The sequence below is a fragment of the Canis aureus genome, chromosome 15, assembly GCF_053574225.1.
Source record: "Canis aureus isolate CA01 chromosome 15, VMU_Caureus_v.1.0, whole genome shotgun sequence".
NCBI classification, from domain to species: domain Eukaryota; kingdom Metazoa; phylum Chordata; class Mammalia; order Carnivora; family Canidae; genus Canis; species Canis aureus.
Genome location: NC_135625.1, coordinates 34620953 through 34633071, shown reverse-complemented (window position 1 = coordinate 34633071; position 12119 = coordinate 34620953). Strand labels below are relative to the sequence as shown.

General features: G+C 41.7%; 1 protein-coding gene across 9 annotated transcripts in view; it reads right to left on the bottom strand.

Annotated features, from left to right (window-relative positions):
* NRG1 (neuregulin 1) overlaps positions 1-12119 on the bottom strand; it is a 1069619-nt gene that overhangs the window by 434930 nt on the left and 622570 nt on the right. The window lies entirely within an intron of this gene.

Genomic DNA, 12119 nt, shown 5'->3' with positions numbered 1-12119 from the left:
TAGATATGCTCATTTTCTGCTTTATATTTTGCAATTCTTGTTTGCTTTAAATCATTTGCCATATAGGATCAAGAGTAGCTAAAAATATAAGAAGAGCTGTTTACTTTAGAATTAATAGGCTCAGGAAGTCACACTGATTTAATCATTTTATTTGAAACTTTTCAAATCTGTCTCAAGATGGTTTATAAACAGGGGCACCTGGTTGGCTCAGCCAATTAAGCATCTGCCTTCAGCTCAGATCATAATCCCAGGGTCCCTGGATTGAGTCCCCGCATTGGGCTCTCTGCTTAGTGGGGAGCCTTCTTCTCCTTCCCCTTCTGTCTCTCCCCCCTCTCCCCTCCCCCTTCCTCTGCTCCCATCCCCCAACTCCTCTGCTCATGCTCTCTTTTTTTTTCATGCTCTTTCTCTCTCTTCTTCTGCATTCTCTCTCTCAAATAAATAAAATCTTAAAAAAAATAAAAGATGGTTTATAAACAAACAAGAATTGACAGTCTTATCTATTAGTCAGTAAAAGTCTAAGGGTTCCAGGCCAGTGATTTCAAAGTGTGTGTCCGTAGACAACAGTGAGGGTTAATTTTATATGTCAGCATGACTAGGCCCAGATATCTGATCAAACATTATTCTGGGTATTTCTGTGAGGGTGTTTTGGATGAGACTAACATAAGAGTGGGTGAGTAACATAGAATGCTCTCCATGATGTGGAAGGCCCTTGTGCAATCAGTTGAAGACCTTCATAGAACAAAAAGGCTGATCCTCTCCTACAACCTCCTCCTGAGTAAGAGAGAATTGCTGTCCTTGATTGGAGCAGCAGCTTTTCCTGCCTTCCAACTCAAACTGAAACACTGGTTCTTCCCAGGTGTAGAGCCAGCTGACCTTCAGACCAGAACTACACACCAGTTCTCCTGGGTCTACAGCTTGCCAACCATAAGTCTTGGAACTTTCAACCTCCATAATCACATGAGCCAATACCTTATGAAAAAAAAAAAAATTTATCTCTATCTCCATATCTCTATCTACTCATATGCATACTTTTGGTTCTGTTTCTCTGGAAAACTAATTCAAATACACTTTGAAGTTGTCACCATAAAGCCAGGCAGAGTCTTGGGAGATATTCACAATTTAATTAGATCTCAATCCAATATCCCCAAGAGTAAGGAGGATAAGAAGACCCTTAACAAACAAAACAAAACACACATAGAGAATAGAATTTTGGAGTAAACAGGGTAACTAAATCTAATTAATGGATATGACTATGGGGGTGGGGGGTTTGGGCTTCGGTGAGTGGGTATAAGATTTAATAATAAGCTTGCTTCAGTTCGGTGGATATGGTCTGCCACATTGCTTCATGTGGGTACACTAACAAGCCACTCACTGTAACAGGGGGCTCAGTCTGGTGGTGAGGGTTATGTGTTAGAACCTAGTCCTCATTCAGGCCAGGTGATTTTCTGAGCCGCAGGAGATCTCAGCATGCTGAGAAGGGAAGCCCAACAATTACAAGGGAGGGGAATTCCCATCATGCATAAAATAGTGCCACTGATTCCGAGATGGGTAAGCACCTTCTAGTCCTGGTAAGATTTATCATTAAGAAGAGACATATATATATGTGAGAAACAAAACCCATAGTATCAAATAATTTTACATACAAGAGTCTGTGCATTTGATATTTTATCTACTTTTGGTATTAAGCTATTTTGGCCAATTAGAGTAACAGTATTCCAATTTATAATGTGATGAGTAGATGATTTAGACTTGTAGTCTAAAGTTGAAATCTTATTAAATTTGCATACAAATTTAAAACTTTAAAAGAACTTAACAATAATCATATTTCATATTTATAAGTATTTAATTGATGAACTATTCAAGTATTCATGAGTATCTCATTTGTTAAGTCAGACTATTTAAAGTACTTAAAAGGAAATTAAATATATTAAATTTATAATTGAAGCTTTAACTATTTAAAAATGTTTAACTACATTTGAAAATAAGACAAAATCATTAATCAAAGCTCCCCTAAGAGTAATTTTTAAAACTAGCTTGACTTACAACTAGGCTAATAAGGTTTATAAGCTGAATTTAAAATGAAGCACGACTATGATTTTGAGTATGTAATTTCAATGATGCACTCTCTATTTTTTGTTTTTGTTTTTTTTAAAGATTTTATTTATTTATTCACGAGAGACACAGAGAGACAGAAAGAGAGGAGAGACACAGGCAGAGGGAGAAGCAGGCTCCATGCAGGGAGCTCGACACGGGACTCGATCCCAGGTCTCTAGGATCAGGCCCTGGGCTGAAGGCAGCGCTAAACAGCTGAGCCACCTGGGCTACCCCCCCCCCCCCTTTTTAAGATTTTATTTATTGCATTCTCTAGTTTTAAAATCAGAGTTGCCTCTGACTAGTCTTTTGTCCTCATCTGCCCCTGACAATAATCCTGTGAGGTTTCATTTTGGAGTTGGACAAACAAGATGACTATTCTAGAGAAGCTGGAGAACAAGCCGAGACCCAGCTCCCCAGGACCAGCAGTGAGGTAGACTTGGTGAGAAGTCAGCTGGTCTCTTCCTGCCTGGGCTTTGAGCACACAGAGATCAGGAATCCTTGGGGCACCTGGCTGGCTCAGTTAGTAGAGCAACTGACTCTTGATCTTGGAGGTTGTAGATTCGAGCCCTATGTTGGATGTAAAGGCTACTTAAAAATAAAAATCTTAAAAAAAAAAAAAAAGAGAAAGAAAGAAGAGTGAATCATTCTATTAGGATTAATTAAAGGGTACAAAGGTGAGGAAGCAGAGGGCCACTACTTTCTGAGTATCTTGTAAGAAGTCATAAATGAATAAGAAATCACCAAGTGAAAAGAGTATCCATTTTTGTTAACTGAGACGCCCTCAAGAAAAAGAAAAATAAAAGGAAATAACTTGTTACTATTGTTTCCATCTGAAATTCAGAGATTCCAGGAGCTCTTCAAAGGGAGCACACTGGCAAGTGCAGTTAGTCTGTCCTTAAGTTGGTATTAGTCAAAGCCTGAGAGTCAAGGCTAATCACCAAATATCTCTATGAAGGATCTCAACTCAACAGAAATAGAAATCTTTCCCTTTTTCTGTAGCTCTTCAAGGAAGAAACAAACAAACAAAAAAGAACTGAAAGAGAAAAAGAAAGTCACATTTGCCTTTAGCTAGTGAGTGGTTCAAGCTCCTACGGGGCGGGGGTGATGGTGTGGGGGGGCAGTCCGCTTCCTCATACTGACAGTTCAAAAGGAAATAAAGAATCATGGTTTTCAAAGAGTGTGCAGTGGTTCAAGTTCGGTGAGACTATGTCAAAGTAACTGCCCAGAGAAGAGTGAGCCTAGAAAGATGAAAGAGGTAACAAAAAGTAGAAAGCTGTAGCAAAGTTACTTTTTTGGATGTGAAGGAATCAGACTATTCTCCTGAATGCCAGTGAAAATCTCATTATTGAATGTATAAGGAAACTTGCATTCCGAACTTAAACAAAACAAAACAAAACAATGAAGCCCTGTAAGTGGAATGTCCTTTTTAAGTCAAACTTAAGTCTTTATTTTCTGCGGACCTGGGATTCTTTATGTTTCCCAGGACAAAATATCCATCTCAGTCATAATTTTTTTTTATTCCTCAACAATTAGTTCCAAAAAATAATGAAACAGTTCTGAGAATTTCAGAACTTACTGAAAACCAGCACCATTTATACAGACATTGTGGCCATGATGCCACCCCCCAATTGGTAATCACTCTTATTATTGATGGCAGTACTAGTTTTTCTCTAAATGGCAGGTTGAGGTTAGGAATAATTTCTATTTGTCTCTGTCAATTTTTTTTTTTTTTTGCCCTAGGCAGAATAATCATTTTGGAATCAACCATTCAGTGGCATCCACATTGATTGAAAATGGCAATGCTTTTCTTTTTTCCTAGTCTTGGTTCCAATCACTGGTAAGATTGGCATGAGCCAGCTGGAAAATGTGAACCACAAATATGTATACTATTAGTGAAGCACACGTATAACACATACGCAGTACATGTGAATATATACTTATATGTATATATGTGCAACATGTACAAATATGTATCTTTCCCTATATAGTTGGAGTGTAGCTAATTTTGGACAGATTAATTTTCTTTCCTAGGTTGTCAGATCGAAGTGGGTATGGGATCTGTGTCTGATACAAAAAGTTAGCCCAGAAATACAGAACTAAAAGCAAACAAATTAAACAACACACACAAAAAATGTGCTAATTGCTCAGTGAGAAGAAAACCAAACTCTTCTAGTAGTTATGGTGCATTATATTCTTTAACAAAAAGCTTCTTTTTTTTTTTTTTTTTTTGGAATGACCCACTTTTTCTTCCATATCCAGAGGACCACGGTGTTCTGAGTTCCACGTACAGGGAGAGGTACAGCTGGTAAATGGCTGATGAGTATAACTAGGTGCTGCAATCTCAAGCTCAGGTGGATTTTGCATAATAGCACAAAACACTTGGGGAAGGATTGAAGGCAGAACAAAACTATAGGTCCGTTGGAGGACAGTGGATTCATGAAAGATGTCTCCTCTTTAAGAAATGTTCTCTAGGCCACAGTGACTGAAACCAGTTAGAGTAAAAGGCAAATCCCCCAAAGCTCCTTAAGCCTGTGGTAAATTAATTACAAAATATCCTATAGTTGTTCCCCTCCCTATATCCATGTCCCTTGTAGTAGAACCTTGCAGCACTCCCCCCTCCACTGCCCTAAAAGGAGGTGGAATCCATTTCCCCTCCTCTTGAATATAGACTACCTTTGTAGCTCGGCCCAAACCCCAGCCAATAGCATGTGGCAGAGATGACACTGTGCCAGCCCCAGCCTGTGCCTCAGTTCTGTGCCTGTTTCCACTCTCTCTCAGAACCTTGCCTCCCCTATGGAAACAAACCCCGGCCAGCCTGCTGGATGATGAGGGGCCCAGGGACTGGTGTGACAGCCAGGCAACAGTCCAACATGTAAGTGAGGCATCCTGGAACATCCGGTCCCCAGCTGATCCACCAGCTGACCACTGAGGCGTGCAAGAGTGCATCAAAGATCCGCCAAGCCTGAGCCAGATGAGCAGAGCCCCCCTGCTGACAGATAAGCTTATGAGGAATAGCAACTGCTCATTATCAAAGCCACTGGGTTTTTGAGTGGCCCGTTACATAGCAATATCTAACTAAGAAAACTCAACCAACCAGTGTAAATATCAAGATGGCATCACTGAGTGGAGCACCTTGTTTACCTGCAGGTACCCTACTACCTACGACATGCAGAACAATCTCCAAAAATTACTGATGTCCTGACTCAGTGTCCCTAAGAAGTAAGCAGTGACAGCCTTCTTCTGGGGAACGTCCATGGACCATAGGCACAGTGCTTCTGAGAGTGCTTTCGGCCACCTTGGAAGCACTCACATTCCAGAAGAACTCGCAGCTTGGCCGAGAGTGCTCCCGCATGTGTCTGTAGTCAATTAACTCGCCTTTTTTTTTTTTTTTTTTCACTTCATTGAACTTAAAGAGCAGCCAAAGTCTGTTCAGAAGCCACACACCATGTTCCCTCCTGCCTACAGCCGTAGCAGTAAACCAGACAGCTTTCTGGTGCACCGTAACACTCTCTTTAGAGGAAGACAACATGGTAACAGTAAAAACCCTCACCTATCATGAGGCATTCAGAACCTCATCACAAAGACTCAAGCACACACATGAAACAAAAAAATCAGCATCCTCTACCCCAAGTAGATATGGAACCAAAATATCATTTTAGCTGCCCGGTCTCAGCCAACCCTGGAGATGACGTGCTTTCTGGTGTTGCACTGTGTCACGCAGGGAAGGGAGCACTGGATTGCAAGTGAAGAGGTGTGTTTCCGTCCTTGATCTACCCTGTACTGGCATAACTGTGGCCACGTCTCCTGGACACTTTCATACTAGATAACTGGAGGATCCTTCTAGTCCCATAAGGTCATGCTCTGACCTTGCTTTCTGCATTTTTTGGCTTATATCTATGAATGAGTCTACAGAATTCAACATGCCATAGGGGAAAGACATCTGTGCTGAGAGGATTGAGCCCTGTCTCCGCCACCAGCACACTGGGGGACGTGGAGCCAGTTCCACCTCTCTGTGCATGAGTTTGCCCCACTGTAAAATGGGCCATTCATTTGAACTAAATGATCCCCAAGGTCCTTTCCAGTTTAGAATGCCTGATTTAATAATGTTCCAAGGTTATATGTTTTAAAATTGGATTTCCAAAAAGAGATTCTGACCATGACTTAGGCACACAGAGACTGAGCCATATTCGGGCAGTCATTTCACAGGGCCAGAGGTAAGTCAGTATTTTTGATTTCTGATAGGGAGGACCAGCAGGCTGTTATTTGTGGAAGTACTTCTGGTGCCAAGCAAAAGGTCATCTGCCACCAAAGCTAAGTGTATTCTATACCATGACAGTTGTACAGCATTCTGTTATGTCCCAGGGTGTTCTGGAAAGCTCGGCATTTATCATGGACATAAGCTGGCCCAAGAGACACCCCAGAACTAATGCTTTTGTGCCAGACTGACACTCAAAACACAAGGTCCCCCACACAGTCTTTGTAACACAGAGACAGAATAAACCAATTTTTGGGACCTCCTCACTTCCAAGAAGATAAGACATAGACAGTGATGGAAGGTTTTCTAAGCATTGATTTGGGGAACCCCTGGTGGATGTGTCACCAGGGCCTGGTTGTATTCACTTGAACTCACAGTATTTAAAAAATGTGGAATGGAAAGCCAACCTTTTAAGGTTAAAAGCTAGTACTATAATAATGACATCTTCGAATATACCAGTGTGGCCAGATTCTGGAAAAACTCTAACAAACAGAAAAGTTACCTCTGTACTCCTCCACCCCTCTCTCTGCCATGCCTACTCTTTCTTTCAAAACCCTCTCAATCTTCTCTCACTTTATACTACCTTTGATTGGGCCCCACATGTATTTTACTATACGGTTGGGTTGCATTCCATTCTGGCTTTGGGATACTTTCTACCCATGTTCTTTAAATAAACAAAAAGCTTACTTGCTCTTTACCTTGATGAATTTATCTCTACCTTGCCTTTGGTGACAACTGAAGCAATGGATTAATCCTCTCGATGTTAACCAGTTTATGTGTTAGACATAACCAAATCCTGATAGGAGAAATTTAGGACAACCTTGCCTCCTGAAGGAATTCATAAAGGATTTTTCCATAAATGAAAAAAAAAGTCCAAATATTTTTAACATCATTGGTTATCAAGGCAATGCAAATTAAAACAACACAGTGCCATTTTCCATTTATCAAATTTGACAAAGACGTTAACCCTTGATGCTGGTAAGGGTATCATGAGATACTAGAAATTAGTATAATAACTTGGAATTACGTGCCAAAGTAAATTTTAAGTAAATGTTCACATGTCCTTTGGCTCAGCATCCCTTTTAGGACTCAGCCCTAACATCATATCTGAAGTAAGGGCAGAGATTGGGATAGTATATCTTGAACACATTACTTATGACCAAAACCACATATATTTACTGCAAAACATACATCTCAGCAATGGCATTTTACAGAACCGTCACAAACCATGTTTTTGATATTATGTTAAATAGTTAAGTAATATATGAATCTGTACATATGATATTTTCTCCAATGACCCATTTAAAAACTAAAATGGAAATAAAAATGTTAAGAGTGATCTTCCTAGATTAATACACTGGGGGATGGTTTTAGTTTTCTCTTTTAACCTTTTCTTTATTTGCCCATTTTTAGAAATAATGAGTACACATTATTCCTTTAATCAACAATAAAGTTCCTCGAAAAATCATAACGAAAGCTAAGAAAACCTTTAAAGGCCAAGTGGGTCAGATTTGTAAGAGTCAAGTAACCTGTTGAAGACCCTTCAATCCCACGATGTGTGACCTGACTTTCCCACTCAACTATCCTACACAAGACCATGAGCACAAAAGCTGCTTCCATGACTTGGTGAGGCCGATGAGAAACAGTGGCCCTGAGCAAGGTACCCACGCTCCTGACCCCCGCCCCTCATTGGAAGCAATTAGAGAAAATTAGCTCTCTCCACAAGGAAGCCAACTGGATGGTTTGCCAGCAGGAACCACTGCTGGATGGAAAGCATGTCACACAGGCATGCTGAACCACTTATTGAAGGCTGATGGTAAATCTGGCCTAATGAAGACTGCGTACACCCCTTCTGTTGGCTCCCAGCCAGTCAACTAGTTTAGTCTGGATCTGAGAGGGAAACAACACGCTCTTCATACTCAGAGTGGGAAATCCTGAGTAGCTATAAGCAAATGGCTTCTTTTGAAACTGACAGAGGTAGAGACAGAGAGGGAGAGAGAGAAAACTTACTGTGTAGCCAAGGCCCTGGTTTGACATCGTGCAGATTCTACTTTTGTCCACCAGGGGCACAGATGCACCATCCTGATGGGGCCCTCGGCCTAGTTACAGTGCATCTCACACTTTTCAAGATTTTGAAAATTCCTACAGCCTTGATAATCTCTGAACACTATCAAGTTAGAAGTCCTATCATCGAATCTCTCGTGTGCCAGCCCCTGAGAGTGGCGTAAGTTTTCAGAAAGGGAACTTGTTTACCTTAACTGCCACCTTCAAGCCTCGGAATATCCTTATACTAATACTCATTTACCTAAGCTTCGTATCTGAAAGTGATGAATTAAATACTTCCTGGTCATGTGCAAATGTAATGGTCTTAAACAATTTCTTTTTCATTGTGATGCAATAGACATAACAAAAGTTATCATCTTAAGCCTTTTTAAGTGTGCAGTTCAGTGGCATTAAAAACATTCACGATCTTTCTGCCACCATCACTGCCATCCATCCTCCAGAGTTTTCCATCTTCCCAAACTGAATCGTCATACACATTAAACAATGCTCTGTGTTCTCCCCCACCCCAGCCCTTGGGAGCCACCGTTCTTCCATCATTATGAATTTGCCTATCCTTGGTTCCTCACCTAAGTGGCATCATACAGTACTTGCCCTTTTGTGTCTGGCTTAGCATAATACTTTCCAGTTGAACCAAAACTTTGAACTAGTGAAATCTCTAAGTTGAATAAGCTATCGTGTAAAGTAATTCTCATGTATTTCCAGTTTCTTGCACTTTCCTTTTCAAAGGTCTCCTTTGACTCCTTTGCTTCCCTTTTGAACAGACTGAGTTCTGTGAAGTCAGACAGACTCTCACTGGGTGTGTGTTTACTCTGCCAATGGAAGTAGCAGGCAGATAGCCACTTGGTGGGGATAGTGCAGAAGTTTGAATGGGATGAGCTTTAACTCTCTCATTCTATTCTAGAAACCTTGTGACTTTTCACAGATGCTCTTGTTTGTTCATTCACTTATTCACCAGGGGAATTTGTCTGCATTTACTGAGTACCTACTGCATGTAAATGATGGATATTGACGCAACTGATGATGTTGACTTGGCTCCCAACCTCTGCAGTGAATCCCAGAACTTAGGCACTGCCCTGACAGATTCAGTGCTGCTCCCAGTTAGCTGGCACTGGTGAGCAGACCCAGGGAGGACTGCCAGTCGCCTACCTGCCTGAGTGGAGACTTTGACTTTTTTTTTTCTGAAAAGCATTATTTATTGGAAAGAAATATTAAAGGAAGTCTCCTTAATCCAGCAAGGACAAATACAGTTCCCCTATCCCCCAAAATATATCTCCCATCTGCTCACAAGTTCTCCCCCTGTCCCAATCTCTTGGGATTCCCTGAATTTGTCAATCTGAGGCCAGGGCCTCCATCTGCAATGGAGTCAGTTCCCAGAAGGCCCAGAGCAACACGAAATAGTGCTACCCTATATTTTCTTATCAAGAGATGATGGCCAGAAAAACAACAAATTGGGGTTCCTTACTTGTGCTACTCTACATATCAGCCAGGATAACACAACAGGCTCAAATGCCAATCTGGGCACTGAGAATTCCTACTGAAAACTGATAATACTTAGAAAATAATCTACAAAGTGCAAGGACTTCTGGCATTTGAATAAGAGTGCACAAATGATTCCTCTGCCACTGATCAACACTTTGATCTTGGGCAAGTCACTTAATCTTTCTGAACCTCAGTTTTCATCAGTAAAATGGAGATAATAAATACCCACACCATAGAACTTTAGTAGGAATAAAATGAGTTCATGCATAAAAAGTGACTTACGTGAGGCTTGGCACATAGAAGCCATTAAAATGCTAGGACCTTGCTCAGAGTTTTTTCCTTGAAGGCATCTATCTTCACAACACACACGCAGTTCTGCGGTAGGCTGGCCCTTTATCTACAAGCACCAGAATAAAGTGGGGGCATCTCCTGGGCTTCTTTGGGAATGCTGGTTAGGGGTAGGGAGAGTCTGCTTCCGAAAGGACATCATGTTGGTTTGAAGGAACTGCCACTTTACCCATCAGCATAATAAATCTCGAAAGTATAAAAAGAAGTGAAATCTAAAGAAGCCACATTCTCCCAGAAAGGGGAATAAGATGTAAGGATCTCTGGCTGGAGTACGGCACCGCACAAATCGGGATCTGTGAGTCCCAGGACCAGGGACTCCAGCAGCCACCTGCACACTGGTGGGTAGCTGAGGGGCCTGCTGATCCACAGAGGGACTCTTCTATCTCCAGGAAGCAGGGTGGAGTTTGGAAACTCACAGAGAGCAACTGTTGTCTGGGCAGAATGTACCCAGGAAAGCCAGTGGAAGGGAGGCAGGCTGTTCCAGTAAAGGTAAGGGAGTGGCTCTGAGTGGTCTGTGGGGATGTGCCCACACATGGGATTGTCAGGACCAAAGTTTATGGGTAGTTCACACATGCAGCAGGCAGAGCTGCAAATACTGACAGGCTTTCTGAGGATGGCAGGATGTTTGTCTTAAACATCCAAAAATGGATATTATTTCACTAATTACAAGCGATGCCTTCAAGACCATGCCTGGAATAGGTCCGGATTTTTGTAAGCAAGCACGAATGGGGAGTTAATTCTAGTTCCTGATTTTAGTTGCTCTAAGTGAGGCTTAAGTTGCATTTTAAACACATGCACAATCGCTAATTCTTTTTTCTTTTGTTTTGTTTTCTTGAATAATTGGATTTTCTCCATTGGTTCCTAAATATTTTTATCTTCCACTTTTTAAATTATTTTTTTCTAACAGTTTAATGGTCAAGTTCTTGTTTCTGAACTGTTTTTGTGTATTAGAACATTTGCACACACATCCCCCCCATCCCAACAGCTACTGTGGGGAAGGTGAATTAATTCATTATTCTCAATTATTTAATGCCATGATCTATTAACTCAGGCCCTCTGAGGAGCAGATTTTTAAATGGCACAAAACTTGAAAGGATTTTCTTAGGGAAAATGTCTTAAGAGAAGATTGGGAGGGAGCTGGGAAAGGCTGGGAGAGTCTCCAGACTGAGATGCTAGTCTGATCCTAGCAGATGGGGAGGGGAGGCAGGAGGTTAGGCCAAATTGTCCAAGATGCTGTGCTGTGGAAGCAAAGCTTGGTTGGCAAGGGTGTTGGGGAACCCTGGAACCAAAGGTGGCCTTCTGGGGAACCCCCCTTTCTGCCAGGAAGGAGCCGACCTTAGTATCTCTGCCCCGGGCAGTCACTGACTGGGAGCAGCCTGTGACAGAGTTCAGAGGCAGCATTTGGGGTCTACGGTAGATTACATTTTCTGTAATTAGAAGGTTTTTTAAAAAAATATTTTATTTATTTATTCATGAGAGACACACACACAGAGAGAGAGAGGCAGAGACACAGGTAGAGAGAGAAGCAAGCTCCATGCAGGGAGCCCGACGTGGGACTCGATCCTGGGACTCCAGGATCAGGCCCGGAGCCGAAGACAGATGCTTAACTGCTGAGCCACACAGGCGTCCCATGTACTGGAGAACTTTTGTTGTGGGGGGCTGTCCTCTGCATGGAGGATACTCAGCAGCATCCCTGGACCCTACCCATTAGATACCAGTAGCACCTTCCTAAGTCCTGGCAATCAAAGTATCTACAAATATTGTCAAATGTCCTTCAGGGGTCAAAGTCACTTCTAGTGAAGAAATAGGAGAGTAGGGAAATTTAAATGAATTTTGTAAGATTTCTCAGGACTATTCTAAAGCCAGAGGGAAGCGTAAA